The sequence below is a fragment of the Saccostrea cucullata genome, unplaced genomic scaffold (genome assembly GCF_032062105.1).
Source record: "Saccostrea cucullata isolate Sc308-1 unplaced genomic scaffold, CSIRO_AGI_Scuc_v1 ctg16077, whole genome shotgun sequence".
Classification (NCBI taxonomy): Eukaryota; Metazoa; Mollusca; class Bivalvia; order Ostreida; family Ostreidae; genus Saccostrea; species Saccostrea cuccullata.
Window position 1 is genome coordinate 1,777 of NW_026941457.1, and position 8,190 is coordinate 9,966.

General features: G+C 33.5%; 2 non-coding genes across 2 annotated transcripts; both read right to left on the reverse strand.

Annotated features, from left to right (window-relative positions):
* Positions 1–249: 249 nt before the first annotated feature.
* On the reverse strand, positions 250–321 carry Trnaw-cca (transfer RNA tryptophan (anticodon CCA)). Its single transcript has one exon. It is a non-coding gene; the product is annotated as a tRNA-Trp (tRNA).
* Positions 322–2,888: 2,567 nt separating this feature from the next.
* On the reverse strand, positions 2,889–2,960 carry Trnaw-cca (transfer RNA tryptophan (anticodon CCA)). Its single transcript has one exon. It is a non-coding gene; the product is annotated as a tRNA-Trp (tRNA).
* Between the last annotated feature and the right edge of the window lie 5,230 nt (positions 2,961–8,190).

Genomic DNA, 8,190 nt, shown 5'->3' on the forward strand with positions numbered 1-8,190 from the left:
CCCATTGTGGGAGGTAGAGACCGGTTCTCTGATGAGACCATATAAACTGATGTCTCGTATCATTCAATTCAATTCACTTTATTGACAATTACCATGTCGGCATACAGTCATGAACATAGTAAAGGTGCTGGCATGAAAAATATATCCTTTTCTGAAGCGCTCTAAGTGCAGGGTTCAAGTTTAGCCCTCCACCGGTGGTGTCTCTTTCACCCAAAAAAAAATTAATAAAAATATTAAAAAAAAAAAAATTGACCCCGACGTGATTCGAACACGCAACCTTCTGATCTGGAGTCAGACGCGCTACCGTTGCGCCACGAAGTCATGACATTGCATCATTTTATAATATCCTTTCTGAATACCACTGGCATCAGGTAAGAAATTGTACTTTATTGATTTACAACATAGGTGGAACAAGTTTATTCTTAACTTTATGAATCCTATAACATGTGCCTGCCCCATTATATTGTTCAGATTCGAAAACTTGGAGACTTCTGACACTAAAATTCTCCTCATTCATCTTATTTATGGGTAGCAATGAGGACCTATTCTTATTTACAGGGAATTCAAAATAAACTTCCTTTAAATAACTTTTATTTGATTTATGAACATGTGCAGTATATAACGTAAAGATAACGAGAAATAATTGTGATTGAAGGATTGTATTATGGGACTGATTCCATGCGGAAAAATGGGACGGGAAGAATTGATAAAAAGAGAAAAGCTGTGAATTTAAGGATTAGTGGCGTTAACATTAGGGAAAAGGTCATCTTCTCATTGACTAAAAGTTTGCTTTGCTATTAATTATATGAAAAAGGGCAAAGGTTCATCTGAGTCAGTCTTTGGGATTATTTTGCATTAAATACATGTATTATGTAAAAATGTTAAATATATAAGAAAAAATACTTAAAGGAAATAATGAATCAAATACTGTATAGGGGATTAATTTCACGGGTTGTAATTTTCACGTTTTTCTCTCATCTGACACGATCGCGGTTTCTTGAATTCGCGGAATTTGGTAGGTAATAAAAGTTACTTCCCTTGTCTCTATTTAATCCATACCATAGCTACATGTAAACGACATTGATCGGCGTTATGTCTTTATTTCACGAACAACAGGGTAAGTTATTATAAAATTGTTAGATTTTATATGTAATTAATTAACACAAGTGTAGTTATTAATAGTCCCCAAACGTTAAATAACTTTCCTAAATGCTATTACGATGGGTGCATGTGCACCCGAGATCTTCAATACAACGCAGCGAAAAACTACTGGACGGAAATAAAACCTTTTATGTAGGAAATAATATCCTTCCACACTTCCTTCGTCAGTATGTTCGATATCTATTTGAATGATTTTTTTAAACCAAAATGTCGATAAAAACTACATGAACTAATATGCATGAGAATGCGGGTAACAAATACACGTGGTAACATTAGTTACGCACGGGTAATCAAAACCCATGGCCCACGTGTTTTGATTGATGAAACATGTAGCGTTGGGTATTAAAACAGCTTTTGAACAAACACAAATTATTATCTGCCGATTTGAATTAAAGTAAAGCGTGATAATTAAAACAAATTAAATGACAGTACTACTCGCAATTACTGAAATGACCATGGACTGTACGAACACCTATATAAATCTATCGTAATCCAAATAAAACATGGAGATTATTGAAAATTTATTCACTGTTTCTTGAATTCACGGATTTGTTAACACCGTGAATATAGCGAATATTAACACCGCGAGTTATTTTCCCCCTATACAGTATGATGAATATAATTTACATGAAGGAGACATCAGCTTCAAACAAATCACAGCTTTTCTTTTTAATAAACGAAGATCGCTCTTTAATACCTTTTTTAAAGAAAAAAATATTCTACCTTTGCATTTGATTAGGAGTGCATGGCTCTCATTCCGCAAAGTGCAGGTAGATACATACTAAAATTGGGGAAATTATATTTAAAAAAGCAGAAAATTATTTAGATAAAGTCATTGGTATTAAAGAATGCATAAATTTACATAAAATATCACCAAGAACAAACATCCTAGTGCAAGAATTATTAAACTTAACCGATACATTAACTCGTAAGAATCCATCGATATGTTCAGTCTAATCAATAAAATGATCTCATATTTGACTCAAAGTAAACAAATATTGACATGTACATTTACTAACATTTTTATGAGTCATTTCTTCTTTTGCTAAGAAGGTAAATGTGCACGTAGTGGGGTAAGCAAAAGGAGAAAGAAGGCCTACGCGTGGTTTGAACAATGAATTTTAGATAAAAGATTGGTTAAAAAACCAACAACACATTTTCATTCAAGGTCTCTCAATTATGTCATAAAGAAATAAAAAATTCTACCGATTTATGAGAGTTATGTTAAAAACGATGAATTTGAACATTTTTATAGATTCTACAAATTCTGGATATTTTAGAAAGTTTATATATGCATCATTTACAACCAAAATAAGCTCATAAATTTACAAATGTACAGCAATTCATTTTTGTATTTGTCACCTGTAAAAAAAATTGTTTACAGATGCAAGTACATGTATAGTGACGACGTACGATTATTACTCATTGTCACATTTGGATTCATTCTGTTTATTGTCGTCCCTGTAGCTGAGGGGTTAGAAATTGCTCTTGAGTTGAGAAGTAATGTGTTGCTTCTTACAACACGGGTTCGAATCCCATTGTGGGAGGTAGAGACCGGTTCTCTGATGAGACCATATAAACTGATGTCTCGTTTCATTGTATATAGGTGCTGGCATGAAAAATATCCTTTTCTGAAGGCAGGGTTCAAGTTTAGTCCTCCACCAGTGGCCTCTCTTTACCCCCCCCCCCCCAATTAATAAAAAAATATTAAAATAAAAAAGAGAAATTGACCTCGACGTGATTCGAACACGCAACCTTCTGATCTGGAGTCAGACGCGCTACCGTTGCGCCACGAAGTCTCTATATTTTTATCTTTTATATCAGCTGACAATAAGTAAGACGTTGTATTTTATTGATAACAAACAAGGAAGAAACATGTTTATTCATACTATTATTCAAATATATGATATGATTCGAAATTCTCCTAATTCTAATGCTCAGTGTGTAAAAATTGTAAAAATCGTGAAGAGTTTTCATTATCTTCACAAACCCATTAACCATGTTGAAAATATTCAGATGATTTTCAGTATTTCCATGATAGTTAAAGTTAATTATGTTCCCCAAACGAAGTTGGGGAACATTATTAGTTATCCAGGTTCAATCAAGGGTGTACGGGGATTTACCCCGGGTTTTATCCCCGTACACCCTTGATTGGACCTGGATAACGAATTTATTTCCTTTGTACCAATAAAAAAAGCTTTGTAAACATCAGAGTGTGTCTCAGTCTATCGATTAGATAACTACGTACTGAGAATGTATGCATTGTGACGTCACGTTTTATTTACACCCGGCTCAAGTCGGGTGCACGGATATTTACACCCGACTTTGTAACCAATCAAAGCTCGTGTTACAAGCTAGGTAGGAAATAAATTGTTTTTACTCTGTTTCTTATTATTATTATTTTTCTTCTTCTTCCTGGGTACTTTTTTGTCCGGGAATGATCTTGTAAACTGTTCATCCGATGTAGGTAAAACCTTTTTAGGGTTAGTAGACATGTTATGTAGATTTGCCTAGTCAAGGTCATTTTGCGCGCACGTGCTTGCAAGAGCGCGCACGTGCAACACAAGAAATGATCAATATAATTGATATAGACTTACTTTCTCAATTTTTGATGAAATGCGTTGAAACTCATATTGTAATGATATATTAGTAGCATAGACAAGATGACATGGTCAAAATAGCAAGATCTCATGCGCATGCACGTGCGCTTTGTTCTGATTGGCTGAAACTAAAGTCTCAATATCTTTCTTGTTTTTTGACGAAATCCTTTGAAATTTTGAACATAGTTATGTATTACGATATCTTACAACATGATATATAGCATTTATCATGAAAACACGTGTATGCACGTGCACTGCAATCTGATTGGCTGAAACTTTAAATAGCTATAATTCCCTCGGTTTTCAACCAAACAGGATGGGATTTGGAACATAGATGATTAAAATGGAATTCTACAAGAAGGTATGGTCACCATGCACATGCATACACGTTCGTGTACGTGCGCTGCAATCTGATTGGCTGAAACTTTAAACAGCTATAACTCCCTTGGTTTTGAACCAAACGGGGTGAGATTAAGAACATAGATAGATGTAATGAACTTGTACAAGAAGGTATGGTCACCATGCTCAATTATGCACTTGCGTGCACGTGAAATGGGTTAAATTAAAAATACACTTGAATGAGCGTTTTTTTAAAAATATTTTTGGATTAAATACTTTAATATTTAGCATATTAAAATATATAGATTGTGTAGACAATATGATATGGTCATTATGCACATGCATTCACATGCGCAAGTGTGCAATGATAAAATTTGAATGAACATAGTACACGTTTGGGTAAACGTTGATAAAGTCTCAAATGCATAGAGTTTGTCTTATTTAATTATGCTTACAGGGAATATGACTATAAAAGGGAGTTGGGGAGCGTTTGGGGAACATCTGTAACGGTCCCCGTTACAATTAGCACTAGTTATGTTCCCCAAACGGAGTTTGGGAACATATTGTTTTTACTCGGTTTCTTATTATGTTCCCCAAACGGAGTTTGGGAACATATTGTTTTTACTCGGTTTCTTATTATTATTATTATTAAGTCTTCCGTTCACAACGGAAGACTTATAGTGTTTGTATTGTTTCTTTTTAAGGTCTTCCGTTTCAGACGGAAGACCTTATAGTGATTCTACTGTTTTTTCTTTTTATTATTATTATTTTTTTTCCTTTTTGTTTTGCCGATTTCTCGGAGATGAGTGGACGGATTCAGATGAAATTTTCAGAGATGATAGAGAGTTAAAATATCTTTCAAATGCAGTTTTCAGTTTTTCAAAATTCACTTCCGGTCGTCAGTTATGTCCGATTTCCGCTTTTTTCAAAAAAGTTTTGTCCCAGTCATATCTCAGAAACGGTAAGAGATTAAGACACCAAACTTATATGAGTAATAGATCTTGATAAGTAGGCAAAACCATTTGGGTTACCATTGTCCGCCGTCACTTCCGGTCGTCACAGGAAGTGATCAAAGAAATCGAAAATTTCAACTTTTCTTTTTTGAAACTTTTTCTACATCACATTATAGCATCTTGTTTGTAGTTTCGAAATATATCAGTCCCAACGGAAACAAAAACGACCACTTCCGGTTATAAGAGAAAAACTGCATATTTTCAGTATTATTCTTTCCCACAAATATTTTTCATACGTAATGTACTTGAAATGATTTTTGGATATGTTATTCAGACTGCAAATGACTACAGTAACGTCAAATATCTTTGTAAAATTCACTTCCGGTCCCGTGATTTCCTGTCCTCAAAATGAAAAGTTATCATAGCTAGATCTCGTAAACGGTAAGAGATTAAGACACCAAAGTTATATAAATGGTTTATCATGATAAGTAGGCAAAATCAGTTGGGATAAGATTGTCAGCCGTCACTTCCGGTCGTCACAGGAAGTGATCCAAAAAATCAAATTTTTAACTTTTCTTTCATGAAACTTTTTTTTGCATCACATTATAACATCTTATTTGTATTTTTGAAATATATTAGTCCCAGCGGAAAATAAAACGACAACTCCCGGTTATGAGAGAAAAAACTACATAATTTGAGTATTTGTCTTTCCCATAAATATTTCTTATAGTTAAAGTATTTGTAATGATTTTTGGATATGTTATTCGGACTGCAGATCTCTACAGTTATGTCTAATATCTCAGTAAAATTCACTTCCGGTCGCGTGACTTCCTGTCCTCAAAATCAGAAGTTATCATTGCTAGATCTCGTTAACGGTAAGAGATTAAGACACCAAACTAATAGGGATGGTAGACCTTGATGAATAGACAAATCTTTTGAGTTTAAGATCGTCCGCCGTCACTTCCGGTTGTCACAGGAAGTGATCAAATAAATCACGATTTTAAACTTTTCTTTAAGGAATCTTTCTTAGTATTACCTTATAGCATCTTACTAGTAGTTTCAAAATATGTCAGTCCCATTGGAAACAAAAACGACGACTTCCGGTTATGAGAGAAAAACTGCATAAATTGAGTTTCTTACTATCCCATAAATATCTTTTATAAAAAGAGTATTTGAAATGATTTTGTAACATGTTATTCAGACTGCAAATGTCTAGAGAAACCTCAAAATGAGACCTTTGAACCTTACTCAAAAAGTAATAAAGAAATATTCATTACCTTTATCTAGATTCAGCTTCAAGTGTTTATCTCAAGTTTACCCCCTCTCTCTCTCTCTTTTTTTTTGATGACCTTGACCTTTGACCTTGATAAATGACCTTGTACTTTGGTTCCAAAGGTCACGATCAAGCTTAAGGTCGAGCAGGTATTTGCAACCCTTACTCTAACAAATGCTTATAAAATATCCCCTCTCTTCTCTTAAAAAAAAAACAATCCACAGCAACGTAGAGAAAACGTCTTCAAGCCAAACGGCACGAAATATTGACATAAGATTCGGAATAAAAGCAAGAAGAGACCTGAAAGAAAGTGTCCTGAGAGTTTTAAGGAGAGTCTCTAAACTATAATGATATTGTAGTGAATATAGGCAAAATCTGCTTTTTTTCTGTCTGAAATTTAGTTATTGCTGAGCATAAACATTAATTAAAGCTCGCATCGGCTATTTCTACAATTGTTGTTAATATCATTCGATTCTTTTGCTCTATTACATTTTAATACCAAGTATTCGTGCTTTCTTGGGTGTATGGAATTTATTTCAATTTTATTTAGATTAAAAAATGAATGGATCGAATCTTGGAAATGGTGATTTTTCATATCAATTAAATTTCCACGCAATTTAGATAGGTTAAATCAATTGCAGTTACCCCGCTTGATACGATATGGTGTTGAAAAAATGCCCATGACTCATTGTTTTTCCGGGATTTTGAATTTCCTCTGCAACTGACCACGTGTATTACTTTCGCTTTTACAACTCTGTATATGCTAGGTGTCATTGCTTCACTGCAAATGTGTCCCATAATTATTCTAATCATTTTCCTACATACAATATCACATCAAACAGCCAATATCTCAGTTTTTTAAGAAATTTGACCGGGACTTTACTACGAAACTATTTCTTTCACTTCGAAACTATTTCCTTCAACCTTAAAATAATAAGCTTACAAAATACCTTAAATGTTGTGGAATTTGGTGGCTTAGTGGTTAGCGTGTCCGACTTTCATAATAATGGTTAGGGGATCGAGACCAGATGGAGGAATTCATATTTCTTTTTTTTTTCTTTCTTGTTTTTGCATTTTGTTTTTTTTTTTAAATAGAAAAATATTCTTCTTACAGATAAATAGAGGAGAACGGAAGACCTTATTTGTTGCTGTAGCAACAAGAGTTTCTAGTTAAGGTCTTCCGTCTCCAACGGAAGACCTTATTGTTTTCGTTCGGTTTCTTTTTCCCTATTATTATTATTATTCTTCCAACCGATTTTGTGCAAGCGATTTCTCAGAGATAGGCTAGGTTTTTTTCCGATTTCTACCAAACTTTCAGATCTGAAAGATATTTAATTGATCTTGATAGGTTTTTTTCTTTTTATGATTTTATCTCAAAAAAATTATTATTAGATATGGACGATATTTCTAATTTTCATAGCGATATAAGTTGTTTGAAAATTGACTTATCTGAATTCTAGATAAAATATTTGAAAATCTGAAGGGAAAATAGTTTATGGAAAGGTTTACGAATGCATGAGTTGTACTTTGATTGGGTCTCCAAATCTTTTTTTCACACTAGATACGATATATTTGTGTCAGGGCGAAATAAAATAAAGACGATAAGAACGTTTTATTTATTTTATTTCAGAAATATCACAAATAATTTGAAAATGCGCGAATATTTTGTGGCGTTTGGCGCATATGACCCGCCTTCACACCTGTTCATAATTTGTTAAAACAGAAATATGAAGACAAAATGTTTATATAAGATTCCGTTTTTGATGTCAATTAAAATTATTCCTCCCAAATTTTGTGAGCGCCTTCAAGTTAGGGGATATATGAAGTTTATATTTCGTTTTTTAAAAAAAGTTTTAAAATCGAC